At 39.4% G+C, this 25,571-nt stretch overlaps 1 protein-coding gene across 5 annotated transcripts in view; it reads right to left on the reverse strand.

Annotated features, from left to right (window-relative positions):
* The window catches only part of VTI1A (vesicle transport through interaction with t-SNAREs 1A), a 328,547-nt gene that overhangs the window by 93,869 nt on the left and 209,107 nt on the right, over nt 1-25,571 (reverse strand). The gene's annotated exons all lie outside the window — the stretch shown is intronic.

The raw sequence follows: 25,571 nt of genomic DNA on the forward strand, positions 1-25,571 counted from the left end.
CATCACAAGAGACCTTGAGCCAGAACACCCAGCCGAGCTGCTCCTGAGTTCCTGACTCACCAAAATCCTGAGAAAGAACAATTGTTGTTTGAAGCCACTGCATTTTGGGGTGATCTGTTACTTTGAAGCCATTGCATTTTGGGGTGATTTGTTGCTTAGCAATAGATAACCGGAAAAGAGAACTGAATGGAGACTCATATCATAAACAATGCACAGGGTATTTGGAGCCAAGTCTTTCAAACCATGACCTCTAGACACGCAAACACAAGTAACGAACAAAGACTCCTTGTAAATCAACGAGTAATGTCCCAATTCTGTCATGACTCAGCAGTGAGTCAACGTCCCTGGGTGGAATCTCTAGGTTTTCCATACAGAGGAGCTTAGGGCTGCGAGAGGTGTGAGGGGACTTGTTATGCAGCTGCATTTACGTAGCAAGCACAGTCCTCTTACTCTGACTGTGTGTTTGCTTGGGGTGGCTCTGGCAGCGGTGGTGGCCAGGGGCTCATGAGGTGGTGGGGAAGCTACAGCCCTCTAAGGCATGTGCTAGCTCAACCACTGGTTCCCGCCTTTACTCCGGTAACACTGAACAGTTTGTACAGGTTGAGTATCTATTACATGAAATGCTTGGGACCAGGAGCCTTTTGAATTTCAGATTTTTATGGATTTTGGAATATCTGCAGAATGACAGACCAGCTGAGCATCCCTAATCTGAAAATCTGAAGTCTGAAATATTCCAAAGAACATTCCTTTGATTGTGTTGGTGAATTCTGGAACATTTTGGATTTCGGATTTGCAGATTAGGGGATGCTCAACCTGTAGTTTCTGAGCACAACATATTATTTTATTGCCTCCATGTCCTTGTTCTCTCTTCTTTGGCTAACTAACGCTCATTCTTCAAAATTCAGGCCAGGGATCACCAACTGCAGGAAGCCCAATTCTGCTAAGAACTCCCATGTGTATATATATTATGTTTTACTTAAATTTATAATAAAATTTGTTTAGGTATGTTTTCTTCCTAGATTATATAGTTGGGAGATAGACATGAATTATTTACATTGGTATCACTACTATTAATATCTAAGGCCTGCCATGTCTCAATAGCTGGTGCTCAATAAATGTTTGTGGAATAGAAATGAACATGTCAAGACAACCTGGTTTCAAAGGAGGAAGTAGTAACAGTGTCTCCATGCATTTCAAATATCCCTTGCTCTTCCCTGATCTCGACTGGAAATTTCTGTCCCGTAAACTCCCGGGAGGATACTTCAGCAGTAATGCTTTCATGGCTCTTCCCCACTCCTCAAACCCTCCTCTTCCTCACCTTCCACCTTGGACCATACCTACTTATGTTCCTATTAGATCTCTTCCTAGATGGCCCACTCCGAGCTGGCAGGTTGCTGGGCCGCATCACACCCCCAGTGCCGAGAACAGCACTCTCCACACTCAGGGTAGGTTTGGTAAAGCAGCGTGTCTTTCCAGTCTTAACACACTTAGAAGGAGTTGCCAACTCCAAAATCTCTTCCCTGGGGTTAGCGACTCTGCCTCCGACGAGTCTACAAACACACTAGTCTTAGATATGTTCAACAGGTGATATCAAGATGAACTCAAATGATTTAAGGATAACCTGCCAAATTCCTCAGAAGCGAACATGCCCTTGAAGTAGGCCATCCTCAGGAGCAGTTGCTTTTCATCTACCCAGCAGGTGTGTGTCATCAAATAAATATCATAAAATGTCTTCCAGCCAGGAACAAATATCTGGCAGGGAAAAGGAAGTACACAGGCTTGCTGACTATAGCTCTCGATGAAAAGCATGAGATGTCATTTTTTTTTTTAACATATGGAAAACAATTTTTTTATTAGCCAGAGGATTGTCACCCTCAGTATTTATTGTCTCCTTGTCTGTCCACTTGCCTTATCCCCTGAAATAAAAAGCTTCCAAAATAAGCTAGTTTCAATTGTGTAGCTGTTTACAAAGGTTTTAACAAAGAGGATCCTGCAAACCTGGCACCACAAAAACAAAAAAAAATTTTTTCCATAAAACTCTGTGATTTAAAAAACAATCATAATAATAGACAGGCTAATTTGTTTTACTAGGACTATCTTTCGTCTCCCACCCCATTTTTAGTGTTTAAATGATTCACTAGTGCTATCTTCTTTCTTTCAAATGGAAGGTTAAGGAAATATTAAAATTCGGTAATTTGTGGGTTTTCATATTTTGTAAGATTAGGGAGAACCCAATAATATGGTATAATTTGTTCTTGAATATGCTAGATCCTACCCCATCATTACATGCCAAATTGCCAGGTATGATTGAATCCAAATATTAAAAAAAAAGATCATAAGAAAACATGAGCCTGTGGTTTAACCCTCACTTCAAAGTTATGAGTACGACTTAACAGAGGAAATATCTGCACTCAAATGTGGATAAGTTTTTGTTTTAATTTTATGCATATAACTTATAACTCCCAAAGCCAAAGCCAATTCTAAGAGAACCATGAACACAGTGCACATCTTAGGAAACTGAAAAGGTTGGCTCATAATTATTTCAAGATGAATTGTGTAGACCACTACAATCTTTTACTCACTGGAAGGTTATTCATTAATATAATGGTAGATTTTGTTAGATCAGTGTTTGATTGAATGGTGTTTTCCACTCAGATACTATTTCCCTGACTCTACTGTACCTGAGCACCCAACTGAGCTAGGATTTACTTAACTATGTTCTTCACATCAACTTTAAACTGGCCTTTTAAAGAAAAAAACCACCTCATCCCAAACAATAAATCAGTAAAATCAGGGATTTGATAGCTACTTAAATTTGTTCTTCTGGAAAAAAAAAATGTGTTAAAAGAAAAAGCTCTCAGCTCAGAAAAGGCACGACAAGAGGTTGATTCTTTTTTTTTTTTTGAGACAGAGTCTTGCTTTGTTGCCCAGGCTAGAGTGAGTGCCATGGTGTCAGCCTAGCTCACAGCAACCTCAAATTCCTGGGCTCAAGCAATCCTTCTGCCTCAGCCTCCTGAGTAGCTGGGACTACAGGCTTGTGCCACCATGCCCGGCTAATTTTTTCTATATATATATTAGTTTGCCAATTAATTTCTTTCTATTTATAGTAGAAACAGGGTCTCGCTCTTGCTCAGGCTGGTTTGAAACTCCTGACCTCGAGCAATCTGCACGCCTCGGCCTCCCAGAGTGCTAGGATTACAGGCGTGAGCCATTTCACCTGGCCGAGGTTGATTTTTGTGTTTGATAAATATTACTAAGCACCTACTATGTGCCAGCTCCTCTTGCAGATGCTGGGTTTATAGCTCTGAGGAAAACAAAAGTTCCTGCTCCTATGGAGGAACATTCTGCAGGAGGTGATGACAGTAAGCCAACAAGTTTATAATATACTTCTAGGGAGTGATATGTGCAAGAAGCAAAAATAAAGCAGGGAAAGGCACTGAGTCATGGGAGGGGGTATTTGAGCAGAGATCCAACCTAGCACAGAAAACAGTGACTGTTCTAAGGCGAGGCAAAGGGTCCAGAGGGTTTATGACATTACCTGTCCCCACTTCCCTTCTTCTTATAGAACTCAGTTAAGCCCCAAGATTAAGTCTCAGCGTGGTTTACCTTCCTCAGACTGCCTTCTCAGTAGTGGAGATAACTGACTCCCAAGGGCTGAGTTGTCAGTGGGGGAGGCATTTCTGGGACAGACAGCCTGGATGGCGTTACACTGGGGAGATTTAGAATGCCAAAAGGTGACCCAAAGTGCAGGGGAGGGGAAGAGTGGAAGGAAGGGGCTGGGCACCAAAAGACACGGACAGCGCCAGAGACTTCGTCTGCCATCTCGACTATGCTCTAGTGTGGCAATCCCCACGTGCTGTAGGGAATGATTGCATATGTCAACCTTGGAAAACATATTAATACATGAGTCATTTAGGACGACTATAGCATTTTCTCACTATTCACGGTGAGAAGGACTGGCAAATACGCTCCCTAAAATTTTTCTTAAAAGTCTGATTCTTAAGTTATTGACTGAAAACACCATTGATAATTACGTGAAACATATTAACAGATGCACAGTCTGATTTTTAAACCGACTCTTTTACTTTGACTACAGAGTTACTTGTGTTCTTGGAGGCTGACTGTGATGAGCACCCAGCTGGAGTCGGATGTCAGACGAGGAGAGCTGTGCTCTTAAGGCTGATGGCCAGGAGCTGCTGCAGTCCTGGCTCTGGGACTCCACAGTGGTGTGACTTTGAGCAAGCTACCGACTTTTTCTAAGTCTCAGTTTCCTCATCTGTAAAAGGAAATAATAATGCCTCCCTTATAGGTTTGCTCTGAAGGTTAAATGAAACTAAATGAGATAATGACTATATAGCACTTAGCATTTAAGTAATCTTAAAATAAACGGCCATTAAGATGATGACAGTAATTATGGCAATAATGATGATAAAGAAATAACATGCAAGGTTCCTTCGGTTCTGAAACTGAAAAGGAAAGCCCTGGTTTCTCAGTTCCTAAGAGGGTTACATAAGAACCAATAGGTTTGTAAGAGAGTACTAGTACTCTGTAGGGTTGGTGCATGCAGCCCAGGGGTCAGAGAGAGACAGGAAGGGGAGGGAGGGTCTTCCACACGGACCACAGGCCCGACCTCAAATCTAAGAGGCTAAGACTAGGATAGGCAGTGGGGCCATTCCAGACAGTCTCGGAAGACACGGAAACACAGAAAGGGGCTCCCTGAAGCTAGGAGGGGAGTCTGATGTCCAGAACTGCAGACCCACCAGGAATTAGAAAACAGGAAGTCAGTGGAGTGTGTCCCCAGCATTCTGGGGTTGGGTTTAGAGGCCTCCTCACATTGCAGCAGCTTTTGCATCATTCATTTTTAAAGGTGCTCAGTATCTGCCACCCTAAATTTAAAAATAACAACAGGAGAGCACATTCTGACAGCCTATATCCATTAAATCTGCATATAGCACAATGAGATGTTATGTAATTAAAGTCCCTTGAACCTGCACCAGTCACCATTGGCAACAGAAGCAAATCAGTTTACACATTCATGGGAGAGAGCAGTGGAAAGTGAAGTGCAAGTGGAAAACTGGGGTGGGCAAGTCGGTCCTAAGGCACAATTTTTCTTAGCAGGGCATGTGTTGCACATCAGCATAGATTCTTTAGGAAGGAAAATGCCTCTCTACTCAGTTTCACACTCCTACCTCTCTGCATTTATTCTGTTCTTCTTTTACAGTTCTTTCCCTCTGGAGTAAACACTTAGCTAGATTTATATCATTTATGTATGTGTGGGATATAATAATTTATTTCACTTGGACTAGTTCACATAGAGTTATCGAGTCCTACTGTGGGTCTAGCAGAGAAACAAATCATTAGGAAGATGGGCATTTCCAGGAAGATTTTGATTTTTGTAACTCATACAGTCAACTTTTATTGAAAATACATGTAAGGACTCCAACTTCCTTCTGTTCTGATCTGATAAAAGGAGATTTGCAAGAGTAAATTTTAGGTTACTCTCTGGCCAGCCCAGTATGTGATATGTACAACTTTCTGGCTGGGAGGGAGGGTGAGAAGAATAAAGACACCTGGGCAGGATGTATCTCAAGAAGGTAGAGAGGTATGTAGGTCATAAACAGAGGAGTGGACTAGGAATGAGTAGATCTAGGTTTTATTACTAATTTGGTCCCTCGTTCAAAGGTTGAAAGAGTGGCAAAGGGCATGAGATCTCCACCTTTAACTTCTCCCACTGGTTGGCTTTGAGGATTCATCAAGCAATGCTTATAGAAGATTTCTACTTCCTTGAGAAGATAGATGTGCCAGGTGTCACGGCTGGACAACAAATAGAGAATTGATTAGGATAAAGTGGGACAAAGATTAAAATATAAAAAACCACACAGAGGCATCCAGACTGTAGGAAAGACTGAGATGATGCCTGCTTTGTGGGTTTCTCCCAAACTGTAGCCTCCATCTGGTTAGAGAGTTCATTTCTATTGCTGTCCCAGAGGACACAGTCTATGAGCTATGGACCACATAGTGGAAAATAAATGACTCAAACAGCAATCACTTTGTTGGCTTATTTTCTGTCTTGGTCCCCATAGGAATCGAGGTGGTTTACATGAACACACATCAGTCATGTGTGGAAAGTCACTGGTTTTGAACTTGGCTGGCTTTGCCATTTACTCATTGTATGGCCAGGGAGCTCACCGGGTCTGGGGACAGTGCATGTGGGAGTGATTTACTGATAAGAATTTGCTGTACAAATGTCAGGGGTGATTGCTAGTGGGAGGAATGCTATTCATTTAAAAGGCTAAATAAAACACATGAAACTAACACAACTATGAATAAAAAGTGTAAAGTTTGACCTACACTGACATGGCCCCCAAATCTTAACAGTAGAAAGTTTTTCTCAAAGTAAGCAAAGCCATGATCTGGTCCTAAAAACAGTACGTTTGTTAAACTGAAAATGCTCTAAATTATTCCTTGGTAATGGCTATTCTGCACAATCTGATGATTTGGGATTTCATCAAATTAATGTCACTAGATATGCCTTATAATTAGGATAAAATATTTGAAAAGTTTTAAAAATGAAGCTATTCATTAACTCATTGATTTTTTTACAGATTGGGAGCCTGAATTTAAATGATACCCAAAAATATAACTAGGTATGCTCAAAGAGAGAAGAACTGGTTGTGAGTCTTTAAATGGAATGCAGTAGTTTAAAATGCTATGACTGTTCAGATTCTCCAAGAACATTAAAACTGCCCATTAAATGAAAATCTAATAATTGGCCCTACTGAATTGTGACATTTTTGTAACCTGTACAGAAATGCAGAAAATTATGGAAGAACAGTTCTTTTGAGGCAGAATTTGATTTGCAATGTAATGTTATTCCAAAAGCCAAGGTTCTCATGCACAAACACACACACAAAAGAAAAACAATGCAGAGTGACCGATAAAGCTTAGGAAGGTTGGAAGTCAGAGCTAAGGCATATATAACTCAAGACTCTCCAAGGGAAGTTATGACACTGGACTGGGAGAAAATCAGGCAACAGCATCAGCTCAGGGTAAATCCCACCTTGGAATTGGCCTCTCTTTAGACACTGCTTAAAATCAGCCAAGCTAGGTCTTTCTATGCTTTTGTAGAAACCACATACAATTTCCACACTTTCTTTGTAATATCACTAAATAAATAAAATTTAAAGATATTAATTGGGGAAACTCAATGGTTTTAAATCAGACATTTAAAAATCCTCATGGGCCAATGTTTACCAACCACCTTCTATATGCATGCAACTGTGCCAGGTGCTTTTTTGAGATTCAAATGTGAGAGATATTCTCCTTGCTAAGCAATATATTGCTGTCCAGAAGACACAGCCTATGAGCTATGGACTACGTATCTGGTCCAGGAGCTGACCAGGTGGTAGGGGGAATGAGACAGGGACTGAAATAACTAAAACATAACACACTGGACATGTCCAACAGGGACACTACCATCAAAGTGATGTGAAATCTCTTGTTGCAGGGATCTGGAAAACATGATCTCTCCTGTCTTTGAGGATGCAGCATGAACACATGGGACAGAAAGATGGGCAGGATATTGATGGGGAAGTGGAAAAGGTAAATGTCCAGGCAAGAAGAATGGCATGAGCAAGAGGCAGATGTGGTCAGCAGGGAGGAGTCTGGGGCCTGGAGAGCAGGTCCAGTGAGGGGAGGGTGGCTGGGAAGGGAGCTGGAGGCCGCATTGCATCGGGCGGAGGGCCAGCAGGGGCCTGCCCATGGCTGTTCCAGCTGGAGGCAGACACTGTTGGGGGCACTGGGAACTAGGTCAAAAATCTGCATTTATATACTCTTTATGTATAAAAATACAGGGCTGCAACTCTCTGTTTCTTTCCTGAGGTGTTTATCGGTGAAGCGACCAGATACTCTCAAAACAGGAGGCACAAAAAAGGGAATCGATTCCTGGGAAGAAACAGTGACTAAAAGGAAAACGAAAAGGGACTTAAACAGGGATTTAAACAGAGGGCGGTGAGTGAGATAAAGGTGAGAAGATGGCCTAATTAGGAACGTGATGGAGTGAGGAAGGGGACGTACAGAGGCCCCTGTCACCATCTCCTCCCAGGCCAAACCCTAAGAAACGTCCTGTAGACCCTGGAGGGCCAGCAAGCCCACGGATCAGGAAACCACTAGAAACCGTGGGGACAACACACACTTGCCAGCTATGGATTTCTGCCCATAAATTAAGAGCTGCTCTTGCATTCGTAGGAGATAAACTGTGTGACTGTTAAACATCTTTTTAGGAGAACATTTAATGTGAAGGGGAAATGTTTACAGCAAACTGTGAAAGGGAAGGGCTACAAAATGGATACATGTGGAATACAATTCCATTTCTGTATATATATGGGTAACATGTATTGGTTATTTGGTGATCAGAAACTAGACTGCTGAGTGGTAGAAATATTTGAAATATGTCATGCCATCCAAAATTTCTTCAATTCTTCAACATTTGGTGATAATTTTTTTTTTGTCAAAAATACTGCTTAATGCTTCAACCAGTGTGCAGAATACATTTAATATCTCTAATAAGAATAACTAAAACAAAGAATCTTGTCAAAGATGTAGTTGGCACAGCATGAAACATTAAAGATGAATGCTTCTACTTCTACCACTTTTAGAAAACAGTCTTCTATGTCAGGAATATACAGGGCCTTACTTGAAAAAACCGAAGTATTAAACAAATATTCCCACGCTTACATTAGCTCTTGTAATCAAAGTACCTTGTTTACACAGACCTGTTACCCCACTTATATAAATATGCACATCCATAAACTGTGAACATTGCACATTAGTGCATGGTGAAGCCCCAGTCTTTTTCAAAATGCAAATCTTTCAGGATTATTTTGCATTTCAGCAAATCCATAGTAATACATATACCGCATACACGTCCCACAGAATTACTCTATTTTACATGTGAGATTACATGCTTTATAAACCTGGCTAGCAAAGTGGAAGGATGGGCCCATTTATACAAAATGAAGCAATGACTCCTCATGTTTAACTTCTTGAATGTTATCAGGATAGAACTGTCTAATAGAAAAGAAAGAAAGGACTGCTTTCTTGGGGTGAAGAATGTTATCAGCCTTTTACCTAAATAAACTCTACCAGGAACAGGGGTGAAAAAGTTGCCTAGATACTTAATAAAGTGTAACCAAGACTGCAGCTGCTCATTTTGGTTTGATGTTTTACAGCTGAGGGTAGCAAAAAGCTACAAGGCAATTATGTGAACCAAACAGACTTTTATAGTTTATAGTCAATCTCAAATAAATATTTCTGGCAGATTCTATATTCTTCATGTTAAAATACATCATCTGTCAATTTAGGATAATTTAAAAAATTTTAGTCAAATTAACAGTAAATCACAGAAAGGTTTCCAAAACTTAAGTGCCAATAAAACATTCAATTATTTGTACATAAAATATGCCATAGAAAAAAGGGGAAGTATACATATAAAATTGTTCACAATGGTTCAATGGAGGATGAGGCTTAAAGGGAGTTTTATTTTGTTCTTTATACCTTTCTGAATTTTCAAGACTTTTTTTTGAGCAGGGTAACTCTGTCACCAGGCTAGAGTGCAGTGGTGTCATCATAGCTCATTGCAACCTCAAACCCCTGGGCTCAAGTGGTCCTCCTACCTCAACCTCCCAAGTAGCTGGGACTATAGCTTCATGCCATGATGCCCAGCTAATTTTTCTATTTTTTGTAGAGATGGGGGGAGGGGTGTGTCTTGCTCTTGCTCAGGCTGGTCTCGAACTCCTAGCCTCAAGTGATCCTCCCTCCTTGGCCTTCCAGAATGCCAGGATTAAAGGCATGAGCCACAGTGCCTGGCCTTCAAGGTATTCAATAATAAATATGAAAATAATAGTTTTTTAAATGTTTAGGTTCTATCTTTAAAATTACAAATATTTCAACCAACTCACCACCTTTTTTGTGTAAGAAAACTATGGAAAATATAACAAAAATAAAATACTCTGAAGCAGATTTAAGCAAGTGGAAACAACATGACAAATGCTGCCTTGGGTGCATGAAGGAAGCTTCTACTGCTTTAAAGAAATGTTGCTGGGCTCTTTCTGGGGTGACAAAGCAGGTCTGGGTTTTGATGTTGCATGACAGGGAGGGGTTAGGGCATCCTGAAAATACATGAAAGATGAAGAAGTGGTGGATTGGCACCAAAAGCCCAGGTTTTCTTAGTGCATATAAATCGGAAGCAGTCATGGTTCGGAGGGGGAAAGGCCACATGTGGCAGCGTGGGAGATGTTCTAGAGGAACTGCAGAGAAAAGCCCCCAACCAAAATCCTTTCACAGGGACCAATATGTGTGCTGGTAATAGCTTTGTCTCTCTGCTACTTAATTTAGACATTGTTTCCCTTTAATCTAGCCTGTGTGGCCAAATATTAAAAGTACAGAGACTGAAGCAGGTAAGATTCACTGAGAGCTCTCCACCATCTGAAACTGGCATTAATGGCATAGGCACAACAGTTATTTAATTAGCACACATTGATTAACTTAACCCCATGTAACCACTGTCTTCTGCTACTGCTAATTTTGTTTTTGAAGTCAAATGAAATAAAGTAGCTGAAGAGTAATTAAATATGTCCACTCCCTTTATCCCTATGGCTATGATGACTGGGCTGCCCTCCACTGCTGAGGTTTTCAGAGAAGATGTTGGAAAGGCTTTGAAACAACTAAAAGGCATGTTCTCAGGAGGTGGCAACTTCACATTAAAAACCTTCCTATGAATGGGCCTGACAGCAGTACTTTCTCTAAGGATGCATGCGATAGAAGAGTATAATTTGTAATCGTTTTCAAATAGTGGCTAAGAAAGTGATGATGTTCTATTACAAAGGTTACTCTGGGACAAAATTCTAGGCTATATATGGGATAACCTGCCTGGCATGAAAAGTAGTAGACAAAAGACTGGGGGAGATAAACTGCAGGTTAACAGTGGTTTTAAGAAAACTTTTTTTTCAAACAACAATTATAGAGATGTCTAATAAATGACCAGATTAACATGGAACTAGCTTATCTAGATAAAGGCCTGTCTGTTTGGTTTCTTCTTCCTCCTTGACAACCTTCAGGTGGGTGGGCAAAATTTTACTTTATGCATCTCTTGGAGGTACCGTGCATTGGCTCATTACAGATTCTGATTCCTTTTAGCAGCTTTTTTTGGACAGCAAGTCTGGGAAGCAAAGAACTACATTCCCAAGATTCTCTTGCAACCAGGTTCCAGATGTGGTCCAGGTCCTGGAGAGGCTGTGCGAGGCTTGGAAAGCAGATGTGAGTGGTGCAGGGCAGCTGCAAGGGAGAAGATGGGAATTTTTGGCAAGTGTGTTGGGGGCTGGGGTGGCAAGAGAAGAGGGTTTGCATGTGGTTTTTCTGGGACAGTTTTGGCAGAGATTATGGATTCAGTCTAGAACCTAGTATTAAAGGCACTGTGAGGACTATGACTGAGGCAGGACCTTCTAAAATGGTCCAAATGGTCTCTTCTGCTGCTGCTGTCATTCATGGCTGTGTAGCATCCAAAAGAGCTTCACTGGCCTCCCCAAAGAGTCTATAAACTAATAAATCTTTCTGTTTAAATTAGCTAGATGATCCCATCCCCTTGAATCTAAGAACCCTGACCCAAACTGACCAAACCAAATTCTAAAATAGGCCCTAATTATCTCATTACCTTGTGAGAGGTATCCTCAACACCACTGCCTTCTTTGCATCCCTACTGGAATTAGCACTATTTTTATTATGGGGATACTGAATTAGTGTTAGTTAAACCACACTACCATAGTCCACAGCACTATGCTGGCCAAATTTTAGCATCATTCAACTACCTATTAGTGAGATAAGCTCTAATTAATACAGTTAACAAACATTTCAATAAGCAAGGGGTTGAACCATTGTAATTTTTAAGTATTTGCATTTATCTGGGTAAAGCAAGGCATTAAAAACCACAGCCTCAATTCCTCAACACTTGGAGGGGGAAGACAGCAACCAGTCAAAGCCTATCTTTTAAGATATAATAGAAAAGACAGGAATGTAAAATGATCATGATAACTAACAATGAATCTGAATTTGGCCACTGTAGAATGACATGCTTAAATTTCTATGTCTTGGTGAAAAATAACAAGAAAAAAGAAAAAGAAAAAAAAATAGGTCCTTTAGTTTAAAATAACACATTGTCACCATGGTGTCTCATATATAAGTATTATCTAAGTATTGGATTACTCACAGCACAACTAGTTTTCTTCATTTAGAAAAGACTATTTGAAAGGACTTCTCTTTCTCTCATTTTGTATACAACCTTTATTTCATTTTCTATAAGTGGTTAGACAAAGGGTCAGATGATAACTTTAAATATTTAAACTGGTCAATGACAGTCAAGTAGCCAGGAATTTCTCTAGTTTATTGTTAAATATGGATTGCCTTAGAGGTAACCTCAAGTACATGGCACAGCTTCCTAATGAGTTATTAGTTATGAAACCATGAAGTAATTTTGAATTTTAAATAAGAACGAAGAATAGACTGGGGTATAACAAATTAAAAGCACCATAATTATATAATATCATGAGATGTATTAGACAGTCACACTATGCATATATCAAAAAATACATTAATAAACCTAACATATTAATAAAAAGCTAAGTTTGGCCCTTCAAGACCTCAACACTAATTGGAAAGGATTTTCACAGAACATCTTGAATAACTTTCATTATCAGTTTCAGCAAGCTATTCTTTAGCTACCTAAATAATGATTATTTCTACACTACATAGTGCATCTATTAAAATCTAAGATCTGAAAAAAATCATTAGTGAGGATGAATGAGGTAGCAAATGTTCAAATGCCCCAACCTGAATTTGAATTTATTGGTGTGATGTAAATAATATACATGTGATATTTAATTTTCCTATTTTTACTTATATATTTTCTACTGAAAATATACATTTATAATCATATATTACACATTAATTATAGATTATGCATTATATTCTGAATTTTAGCAATATTTTTAAGATCATGCCTTTTTTTTTTGAGACAGATTCTGTCACCTGGGGTAGAGTGCCATGGTATCAGCTTGGCTCACAGCAACCTCAAACTCCTGGGCTCAAGTGATCATCCTGTTTCAGCCTCCCTAGTAGTTGGGACTATAGGTGCAAACTACTATGCCTGGCTAATTTTTTCTATTTTTGGTAGAGATGGGGTCTTGCTCTTGCTCAGTCTGGTCTCAAACTCCTGATCTTGAGCAATCCTCCCACCTCAGCCTCCCAGAGTGCTAGGATTACAGGCGTGAGCCACCATTCGCGGCCAAGATCATGCCTTCTGATCATTTAAAAAACCCTTCCCAAAGTGTGATGATTAAATGGATTTCATTCTTAAAGAAAGAAAAATACTTAACACATATCAAGGGCAGATTAACCTCACAATGAAAACAAACACATCCAGTAGTAGACATTATTGGCAAAAAGTGTAAAAGGTATAATTTTGCCTATAATAACTTACTCCTATAACGAAGACAGATTTATCCATTTTTTTCTTTGTTGTTGGGATTAAAGTCATTGATTAAAAACAAAAAGAAGAATCAGATCACTATTTGGTTGAAAATAAGAAGAGTCTAGCCAAAGAGGAAGCCCAACTAGTTAATACTAGAGATACCCGAGTACCTCCTACAGAAATATAGTTCATTAAGGTTAAAAAAACAGGGCGGCCATGTGACATATTAGTGCCTCTAACTATTCTTAATTTTAATATTGTATTTGGTTCTATTAAAGTTCTCCCCTTGAGGTGAAATGTCTGCTATCTGTATCTTTTTACTAATGGCCATAGGTGCCATGTTTGTTCAAGGATATTATTTTGTGAATACCTACCTAGGTTTTAGCTTTCACCAAAATGGAGGCCTTGCTCAATAAATAATCAACTTGCCTTGGGTCATGAATTAGGAGGATGATATTGCGGCCCAAGTTAGACCGTGGCGCACCCCCACCTTACCTAATTCCCCTAGACAAAGAGGCCTTTGCTTCCTGGTTCTTTCACTTGAGGGTCTTAAGCCATGGACTTCATATGCTCCCTTTGCCTTTTCTCACTGAAATGAAAACTCTCACACAGTACAGTGATGATCATGCTGCAACAGTATAAATTAAGTTTATGAATGACGCCCTTCCCTTACTGTCCCTTTCTCTCATACAGTGATATTTGTAGCTCACTAGCTGTAGGATTTCTAAAGCTCAGTGATTTGTAATGTGATACTTCTAGAATCTCCAGAGTAATTTCAGCATTAGTTACTAATAAAAGTTGGCTCTCTGCATTTCTTAACCTTGGGAACATGAACCTTTAAGACTTAGAGATCAAATACCAACATTCCCCCAGGACTGCTGTGCACATCTGCATTTCTGGATGTAGAACTTTTTTTGTTCTTAATCAAGTATAATCTCACTTCATAACTTCTGCTTTTGGCTCAGTGCTACCTAGATTTCCAGGCAAACGAAGAAATGAAGGCTGAGGATTTTGTGCTTAGAGGTTTGGAAATTTGGCAAATACTACATTTAAATGCAGCCATTTGATCTTGAGCCTCAACACAGTGAAATTCAGTTAAAAAGTTATATGAAGAAACCAACGTGAGGCTTTATACATTCTGAATCTGCACCTGTATTTGAATGTTGCCAGGTAATTGTACTAACAATTCTGTTTTCAGGGCAAAACAAAATAAAGAACCCCCCCAAATTTCCCTCTGGGATCTTCCAGGCATTCGAAGTAATCACTAATTCCTGCTTACATCTGTAAGTCAGCCATCCAAGTGTTGCTATTCCTGGCCAATCCTGTTCTGTGTTTAAATGGTCTGATTGTTGGTGTCTGTATCTGAGTCCAAACCAATTTAACATGGAAAGTTAGTTCAAGGATTTCAGTCACCTTTAAGTTATCTTTAAAGCCAGCTATGAAAATGGCTTGAGTTATTAATAAACAATTATGAAAAATGCCATTTGAAGTCACCAAATTCAGGGGTATCATTCTTTATACATTTTGCTTAGTATTGACCTTTTAGGGTCCAGCCAATAAAGTAACATTTGTTTTCAAATAATTTAATTTAGTATCCATTAACACTCTTTGGAAGTTCAAAACCACAGAATATAAATGATTCTTATATTCAGATAATTGTGAGAATAAGTTACCTGTCAAATAAAATTTCCATGAAGATTTAGCCAGGGCAGTGCATTTTATGACCCTGCATATCACCAAGGTGGTAGAACAGACCAAACTTGGACTTAATTTACAAATGCTTTCATATACTATTTCTAACTTTTATTTCTTGTTATGTGTATCTAGTTTATAATGTTAAAAAGAAAAAAAAACAGAAAACCACCCAATCACAAAGTATCATAACTAGGAACGATTAGAGAAAGAATATACTTCACTCAAAATTGACTTATACAATGGCTGCGATTTGCTTATGAACTCATTTATTGTTGTTGGTTTGGAGCCAATATGAGTAATGGTTAAAGGTATGGGTTTTATTCAGAATCAGGCTTGCATTCAAATTCTAGCTCTGCTACCTATTAGTTCTTTGACTCAGAGTGAGTTTATTATGCTTATTAGGCCTTAATTTCCTCACCTGTCAAATGGGTGGTTGTGAAGATTGAGGGATAATTCATTCTAAAGTGCCTAGCACAGGACTGGCTCATAGTTAGTGCTCAATAAATGGGAGCTATTTTTCATTTGTAAATATCTTTCCTCCTCTTTAAGCTCTTTGATGAGAAGGGCTGTTTCTGGACTTCCTTTTACATCTTACAGTACTTAGCCTTGTAATATGGCAGAAAAAGCTGATTTAGATGTCGGGGACCAGTATTCAATATCCAACCTCACTACCTACTAGCTGTATAATTTTTGGCAGAGTTCTTAACATACCTGGGTCTCAGTATGCATGTCTGCAAAATGGGGATAATGTTTTACTTCTCAGTATTTTGACAGGGACCAAAAAAGATAGGGACCAGTCCTCGTGTCTGAGTGATTCCCAAGGCCTGGCAAAAAGAGCAAGTTTCCAGAGCTCTGACTACAAGGAACACACCAAAATATGGACTCATTTTCCACTCCATGTTCATTGGCCAAGCAGCCCCCAAGAAACAAAGGCTACATCTCCCAACACCCGGCAAACAAATGCAGTATTGCCTCCCCGGTCCACTGCTTCTCTGAGGTGCCCACAGGCACATGTGGGGAGAAGCTTCGAGAACAAGCTGAGGAGTGGCTGTCCTTCTATGAGACTGGAGAGATTCCATGACAGAATCTGGATGCCAGGAAGGAAGCCATGGTGCCGGCAGAGGAAGTGGCTGCTGAGATTACCAGAAAACCGGAGACACAGGGGAAGGAACGCTTGAAGGAGGAAAAGAAATGACTAGCTGTGCTTGCCCTCGCTTCTTCAGAAAACAGCAGTGGTACTCAGGAGGAGTGTGCGGAGATGGCTGAAAAACTCAGAAAGAGGGCAAGCAAAAGCCCCAGGAGGTTCCTCAGGAGAATGGAAGACCACCCGTCTATCTCTGTCTCCAGACCCGAGAGAAAGAAATCTCTTTCCGAGGAGGAGATGGTTAGTAGTGACCTTGAGGAGGCCATTGGCAGTGCACGCCTTCCCAAGAAGAAGGAATCTTCACTGAGGAGGAAAGAGTAGTCAGTGAGACTGAAGAGCCAGGCAACAAGAGTGTCACTAAGAAAAAGAGGAAATTTTTTTTCAAGGAGGAGATGGTCAGCAGTGAGCCTAAAGAGGCTGCTGGCAGCAAGAGCAGCTCCAAGAAGAAGAAAAAGTTCCACAAAGCACCCTGGGAAGATTAGAATAGATATTTGCTGTGAGGAGGGGTAGGCCATACCCCACAGTGACATTTCCTGCCCAATGTCCCAGACTCCAATAGAAACAAATTCACACACACACACACATACGCACACATGCACAAAGATATGGGTAAAACACATTTTATAAACTTTAAAGCACTGTTTAAATTTGGGTGATTGTCATCATTTTATTCTACTTGAATTAAATTAGGAGCCACTGTTTTTCTCTGCTGTCTGCCATGTGAGGATACAATGAGAAGATGACCATCTGTAAACCAGGAAATGGGCCCTCACCAGACACTAGATCTGTTGGCACCTTGGTCTTGGACTTTCCAACCTCCAGAACTGTGAGAAATAACCAGTCTATGGCATTCTGTTATAGCAGCTTGAACTAAGATACCGGCAGGTCTAGGCAGTCAGAATGAAGATGACACAGTCATCTTGCCCAAAGTGATGGCAGATGCCATTTGTGCTGAAATTACCAAGTTAGGATGAAAAAGAATTTAAAAGATTACCTCAATTCTACATCTGGTCATGAGTATACTTTAGAGCTTGGAAGTTATGGAAAATACAAGTGGCCTGGCCGAGGTGGAAAACAATACTTTGTGACATGACACACCCATCTGCTGAAACACCTGAGAAGGCCGCTACTCAGTGGTGTGGTAGACACAGAAGACCATGGTGCGGGGCATCTCAGTGGGGCTTCCCTCTCTCCCATAGACTGAAGAAACACAAGTGTGGACAGCATCTAGCAGGAAGAGCTGTGACCTCACCAGGCACCGATCTTTGACTGAATGCTACTAACCAATGAACCTCTGGAAAAGGAGACCCAAGACAATGCTCCGCCTGTGTCCAACAATGAGTATGCAGAGGGTGTCAAAGCATGTGTTCGAGCATATGTGAACAAAGAGCATAAAGATGTGTGAGACGGGTGTTAAAACATCAGTGCAAACATGTGTTTAACCATGTGTGAGCAGAAGGGTGTTAAGCCATGTGGTAAAGCAAGTGTTGGAGCATATTCGATTACAAATGTTTCTCATTTGGGAGCTTAAATTATTTTCTGCCTAATCCAGTGTTGCTAAGCAATCGCTCTGTGTTGTCCTAACTTAACAAAATAAATTATTAAACTTTTTGAAAAAGCTGAAGCTAGAAATCTTTTTTTCCTGTCTTGGTTTCATCGCTAAGAATTTACATCTACAGTTTTCAATAAACACAGTGCTCTTCTATTACTGTAAGCAAAAACTAGAGTAACACTCCATGTGCAGGAAAGCAACAGTCAGAAACTAGGGGCAAACCGTGCTCAGTATAGTGAGACAATATATAGTGTTTGGAAGATACAGCATCATATTACACAAATCTCAAGGTTTCATAAGCCACGTAGTCCACTGACTCAGGCTTCTTTTGCCACAGCTAGCATTCTGGTTTTTGTTTGCAATTTTAAAATATACATATCATTGCTCTGGAGAACAGGGATTTTTGACAGTTCTTACTGATAGTCAAATGTGATAGAGACTGGCTTTAAGGTATATCTGACATTATATGCTAAATATTTTAGCTTATGTTATGAAACCACATTGCTGCTGGAAGCTTCCGTTCCAAAGCCAATGAATTTGCTTAGTTTAAAATATAAACACACAACCCTGGATGTCACTTAAAAAGAATGAAAGTAGACAAAAATCAGAATGGGCTATTGATGCCTTTCTACAAAGTGAAGAATATAAAATATACATCTATATGCTAATCAGAGAAACAAAATTTCAGGTAGTCATTTTGTTTTATTTTCTTGCTAAGAAACACAGCTATAAACAAAATAATCCAGTAAACCTATTTAAGCCCCTTCATTCTCTGCTGGTAGAGGATATACAGTCACATATTCTTTTTAAAAATAGCAAGAACAGAAGAAAAAGCAAAAGGTCTGCAAATTTGTGCTTAAATTCCATTTCTCAGTACTAATTAATATGTTTTTTTCTGCTTTACCAGAATGATTTGTGTATAAATACTATTTGATTATACTTAGGGAAAAATTTTTGATTATTCTGAATAAAGAAAACAGTTACAACCATTAGAATAAAAATATTGCCTTCCCAATCACCTTTTGCCTCAAGATCATGGAATGCTTTATTGAACGAAAACTGGCAAGAGAGAAACACACAATTAAAGCCAGTGTCTTCTGCCAGCCACCCTTGTAGCAGAGGTCATAGACTTTTTGAATACTTCTCTTTTCCTGTTCACTTGTGTCACTTAATGATTTGTTCGTGCAGTTCAGTACATACTCGAGAAAATACAATTCCTCAGTGCAAGCACAGTTTCTGGCTGCTGTGACCTGACTCTTTGCTTAAACAAATTGCAGAGTGCACACTGACAAAATGATGATGATTATCTTTTCTTCTTGAAGACTCAGTCCAAATTAAGAAGACAAAGAAAATAGAATCTGACCAGGAAAACAATAGAGGAAAGTTGCTCATAGGATTCCTTACTTTATGTTTTATTCCTTACTAATTCCTTACTAACTATTCCTTACTAATAGTTTTATTTTGACCAAAACAAACATCCTGATGAGCGGATGCATTTCGGCAAGCCCGTTTCTTCAATATTAAGATATCTTACTTTTTTAACAGTAGAAAAATGAATACAGATTGCAGAAAATTTATATTTTGTCAATACTAAACACACCCTGGAATCTGAAGCAATTTCACCGAGGTTGGTCTCAAAATGCATGTAAACTGGGCTCAGGAATAATGCCTGTGCTACAAAAATTAGAAAGCGTTCTGTAAATTTCACTAGCAGGCAGGGGATGCAGGGGTGTGTGTGTGGGTGGGAAACTATGAAGAGAGTATGCTTCTGAGTCCTCGGAATCAGCTAGAATTGTTAGGTCAAGTTCATAGAAGTCTTAAATCAAACAAACACACAAACACATCCTACTTTATAGAAAATAGAGTAAGATAAGTAGCTCTGATGGAGATACAGACCTTGAGATAAACTTCTGAATTTCCCTGGATGTGCCCATGTGCGTACGTAGAATCATTTTCCTTAATTACATTTTTCTCTAGATATAGCATGCGCAGTAAACAGAACACTTTGGAGGCCTGTAAAGGAAGAGGCTATTTCTGTAAAAATGCCTCCCTAGGGCACTGTGTACAGTGTGATGTGGAGTAATACAGTGCTTAGCAAATCTTGCATAACAATTTGTACCTTTTATCAAACTTTGCAGAGGACAGCAAAAAACGATTAGCAACATAATTTTAGCCTTTTTATGCTTTCTATCTGAAGTAACCATCACTAAGCTCAGTGGATTGGTCATGTGTGGAGTGAAGGGCTCGATTCCACAACCCGCTGCAGGTGGGGGCGAGCTGAAGCCAGCGCTTGTCTGGTGGGCCCACACCGCGCGTCCCCAGTCCCCAGCGTGCTTCCCCTGCCTCAAGCTGCGGCCTTTCCCGGGATGAGCATGCCAGAGATTCCAATGGAAGAAGGAACCATCCATACTAAACTAGCACCACATCTGCAAGAGTGTGTGTTTAAACTAAGCTAGAGAACATTCATGGTGTCCCAACTGGAGACTGGGCAATTACTTTTTTGTTTTTTCTTGTTTTAAAACATTATTTTTAGAAATTATTATGGGTACACATTAATTGTATATTTCTATAGGGTACGTGTGATGTTTTGACACAGGCATACAATGTGAATTAATCAAATAAAATCAGGTAATTGGAGTATCCATCACCTTAGGCATTTATCATTTCTTTGTGTTAGGAACATTCCAATGCTACTCTTTCAGTTATTTTAAAGTACACCCTAATGTATCGTTGATTATAGTCACTTTGTTGTGCTATCAGTATTGTTCATTCTATCTAACTATATTTTTGCACTCATTAACTCATTAATCATCCCCCTCTCCCTGCAACTGCCTCTTGATCTGGCACCACTTCCCTTTTTATGAACAAAATAACCTCAGCAGTTATGGGAAAAAGCAAAACCAATGCAAATAAACCAGTATGTCCTTTTCATCTTTTTTACCTTAAATAATTTTTTCAAATGTCTTTTAAAGGTTTAAGAAAATTAGTTGATTTTTATACATCTAAATACTTAGGCTGTTTTTTTTTTTATGCTCACTATGTTTTTTACTAATGTTTATAGAATTAATCAACCTCCAAATTAGAAATACTGAACTTTAAAAATGGTTTATATAATTAAGTGCAAATGTTTCAATCTGAAATGAAAATAATAAATACCATGCAGAAAATTTCAAGGCAGGTACTATGGCACAATAAGTATTTCTCTAAATTTGAACTTTTCATTTTTGGAAAACAATGGAGATACAAACCTCAAAAAGATTTTGTGTGTTCCTATATAATTTAAAGAGAATCCAATAAATGGAAGATACTTTTATAACTTTTAGACAACTGATTTACTTTGGAACATTTGCTTTTTGAGACCAATTCAATTTGAGTAAGATTTAAAAAAAAATAGAATCATTAAACTTTCTTTAAAGGACGTTAGAAAGAAAAATTGATCCCAAATAACGAGACTAACTGCCATCCATAGGCATGCTTCCAGACATTAGAAAGTTTTCTTCTAAATGTGTTTCCTTCTAGATCTTTACTAAAATGCAGGAAGTTACGTTGGCAAGGTTCATGTAAATCAAAGGCATAGCTCACTTGTTCTTTTGTTCATTAGTTCATTCATCTATCCCTCCATTCATCCAACCAACCTTCCATTCAAATACTTCCTGAATGTCCATTCTGTTCCAGGAACTAACAAGGCACAGATTTAAAGTAGAATAAATTTCAGTCCTTGTCCTCAAGGAGCTTAAAGGCTTTTAGGGTGAGATAGGGGTGGAAAGGGACAGTCCACATTAAAACAGATGAAGTATCTTAAATTTGAGATCAGGAATGCCTAGTTCAATGGTGGAGCAAAGACTGAAGAACACAAGTGATCCCAGTGGAGAATGAATGTGTACAGGGCCCATGGGCCAGAAGTACCCTCTATTTCTCCAAGTGTATTATTTGTCTTGGGCTAGTCAGCACTTGGGAAGAGTAACCAGAGCCTTTCAATTTACTTTTTGTGCTTCTTTTGGGAAACTGAGGCAATAATTGGATCACTGCTTTCTTTCAATCACCATTTTCTACTTGGACACTCTCTCTTAAAGGTCTTTATAGTTTACATTGTAAAGGTATGTTGAGCCTTGTGTCAGGTAAGTTATTTTTTTAAAAATTGTTAATAATTTTAAATCATTTAGCTTCTGTCCTCTGAACATTAGGGGAATTCAATAAATAGCAGTTCAGTCATGTAAAAAAAACGTTTTAAGAGATAGAAAAATAGGCCTCACTTCACTTACACATGTTTTGGTACTTATTTATGTTTTCATTCCATGTTGCAGTGCTTAAGAGTCTATCAGAGGTTGGAAATCAAAGTGGGAGAAAATAGCAAATATTTGTGTTTGCTAATGGTACTTGTGCTTGTGAAGGAGACATTCATTCATCAAACATTTATTGAATGCATATTATGCGCCAGGCACCAGGTTGACGGACGTGGTGATGCAGAGATGAAAGCCAATCCCTGCCCTCCGGGGACTCACTGTCTGGTGGGGAGATGGGCCCGGCCACACAGCCATGGCTCCCACCGTGCTGCACACAGACCACCGGAGGGACGAGAGCTGACTTTAGGCAGCACACAGATGATTACTTTTTATTTTAAATATTCAGTAATACTTTTAACATTTTATTTTAGATATTTAGTTATGCATTTATTTTAATGTGTGAAAAATGCATAGCTAGCACATTCAAACCATGATTCTGTGGGCAATATTCTGTGTGATAAAGATGAAGAAGATATTTAGATTTAAGAAGAAGCGTGCTGATTTAAAGAAAAATAACATAGATGTTAGGCAGACATGCCCCGCTCCCAACACCAAAACTGTGATGGTGCTACTCAAATCAGTGAAATTTGGGAAATAAGGCAGGTCAGTCTGGGGAAATGAAAAGGGAAGCCATTTTACAAAGGCTGGAACTCTCAATGGATGTTTCTGGAACTGAAATAAGATGCCATGAAAGAGATGTGTGCTTCCACCAGGGAATGGGGAGGAGAAAGGCACTGACTTGGCCCGGAGGATTCAGAAGGGTTTCCAGAAAGAGGTGACTTGAGGATGAGAAGTTGTGCTGATAAACAAGTACATTTATAAGGACCCTTTATACATAGAACTGATGAGTCTCAGGATTGTATGGAACCTCAGAAATCATCTCTTATACTGTCTATAATTAACTTTAAAGTCCTTCTGCAAAGACAGGGTGACATGTATGTATTAGTTTGAAGCCACATTCTAGGGTGGTGAGTTTGACTAAAGTGGCCTCATGGGAATATACATTTCAGAGGTATTTAGTTGACATTTAAAAGACCAATGAAAAGCCATATTCCAGAACCTCATGTGTGGCAGCTATCTTTATCTTATTAATTAGTTACTCTTAATTAGCATAACTAATAATTATTAATTAAGACATTAGAAACGGTATTAAAGATATGTGGACTGGCTTGAAATAGGGCCATTGGTACTTTCGCAGTGTGCATGAAAAGGTTACCAGAATCTAGTGAGCCCAACTGAATCTCCTTGACTAGTGCCCTTGACTTAGGATTCTGATTTAGTCTGGTGTCCATCTACTTAAAGGAGGATTTTATCACCTGACTTTGACTAGAAGGTTAGCTGATTGCTCTTGCTAGAATATTCTCACATCTGCCTTAAGTGAACCTTTCATGCAAGTTGCTGTTAATGTCCCCTCCCATCAGGAAAGAGGATAAGGACTTCATTGGGCCTACAGGACAAGTGGCTATATTTGTGCCCACTTACTAATACATATTTCTATTTATGGCAGAAACCAGTCTGAGATTTGCCTTCACTGTGACATATTACTTGGGAAGAAAATATAGCTCTCAACCACTTCGAACTCATCTGACTCTGACTATAGCCACTGTCTACTAGGAAGAATGATAATTGTGAAAAACCAAATTTGCTAGTATCCGATCTCAGCTAAACTAGCTCCCTCAGAGAAGTTAAGTGATTTCTCCAAGGTCACACAGCTAGTTGGTGATAAAACTGAGTTTAGAATGTATGGTTCCTTATTCTTCCAATCAACCAATGCTTGTTGACCAGGGAGGCTCATCCCCATTATCTGAGGAATGTTTAAACGTTGCCTACGCACAGGCCCAGCCCAGGAGATGCTGATTCTGAAGGTGATCGAGTAGGGGAACATGTTTTTTTTTTTTTTTTTTTTAAATTATACAGGTAATTCTGATACACACACATACAAGGGAGAATTACTGGGCTGTCCCATGGATTCTAACAAGTACCATCTATTGCACATTTTCTATGGACCCAGCCAGTGGTAGGTATTGGACATGCTCTGTGTTATTAATATTTCACTTTTAAAACTAACCACTGAATAAGATGTCTTTAGCATTTTACAGATGAAGAAACTGGTTCAGAGAGAGATCCAAAGTGACAGCTTATAAATGGCAAGACTGAGATCCAGATTTTCCTGTCTCTGTACAGCCATGCTCTTAACTACAATGCCCTGCCACATAGTATGGGGCTTAACATTGCTCAAGAGAATTTCTGTGGCAGGGGTCACAGACCTACAGGTGACAGACAGATAACATAAATGAGCAAAATGGGTCAGATAGGAACTGGATGAGCTGGAGGCCATGTGACCCTTTAAAGGGCTCTGAGTTGTTGGCAGTTATTTGGAATATTTAAGAGTAACCATGCAGAGCACCCGGAACTGTCATGAGTTGCTACAGGAATGCAAAATGGTTCAGCCACTTTGGGAACAATTTGATAGGTTCTTATAAAATTAAACATATACTTACCATATAATCCATCAGTCCCACTCCCAGATATTTATCCAAAAGAAATGAAAGCCTATGTCTACAAAAAGATATGTATACAAATGTTCATAGCAGCATTATTAGTTAATAGCTCCAAACTAGAAGCAACTTACACATTCATCAACTGGTGAATAAACTGTAGTATACGCCTACTCTAGAATATTACTCAGCAATGACAAGGAATGACACACTAATATATGCAACAACACGAATGAATTACAAAAACTTTATGCTAAGTGAAAGAAGTAACATACAAAAGACAATATATAATTCCATTCATATGAAATTCCAGAAAAGGCAAAACTTCAGTGTTGGGAAGCAGAACAGTGGCTCTCTGGGGCAAGGTACTGGAAGGGAGTTGGATGCAAAGAGACTTGAGAGAACTTTTTAGATTGAGTGAACTGTTCTCTGTCTCGATGTGTCATGGTAGAACACACGCAGCACAACGGCATACACTTGCCAACATATGTCTAACTCTACACCAAAAATGGGTGGATTTTACTATATGTAAATAATACCTTAATTTTAAAAACAAATCTGTGCAGATAAAAAAAAAATATCTGTAGGCTGCTTATGGTCTACACACATCAAGTTTTCAACCTCTGGTTTCAGTAGAAAGATTCCGTTTTAGCTGCCCCTGAGGAAATACAAAAGATGACAAGAAGTCATCCATCATCCTCCCCAGGGCTGGGCTCAGGAAAAATGGTGAAGTTTTCGTTTGTCCCCGTCTTCCAATTCTCTTTCCTCTTCCATCACATGCAAAATGCTCCCATGCTGCCCCCTGGCTGTCCAGCACCTCCTACCAGGGCACCCCGCCCACGTCTCACTCTGGAGCCGGCTCCAAAACCACCCTTCC

This window comes from Microcebus murinus, chromosome 14 (assembly GCF_040939455.1).
Source record: "Microcebus murinus isolate Inina chromosome 14, M.murinus_Inina_mat1.0, whole genome shotgun sequence".
NCBI classification, from domain to species: Eukaryota; Metazoa; Chordata; class Mammalia; order Primates; family Cheirogaleidae; genus Microcebus; species Microcebus murinus.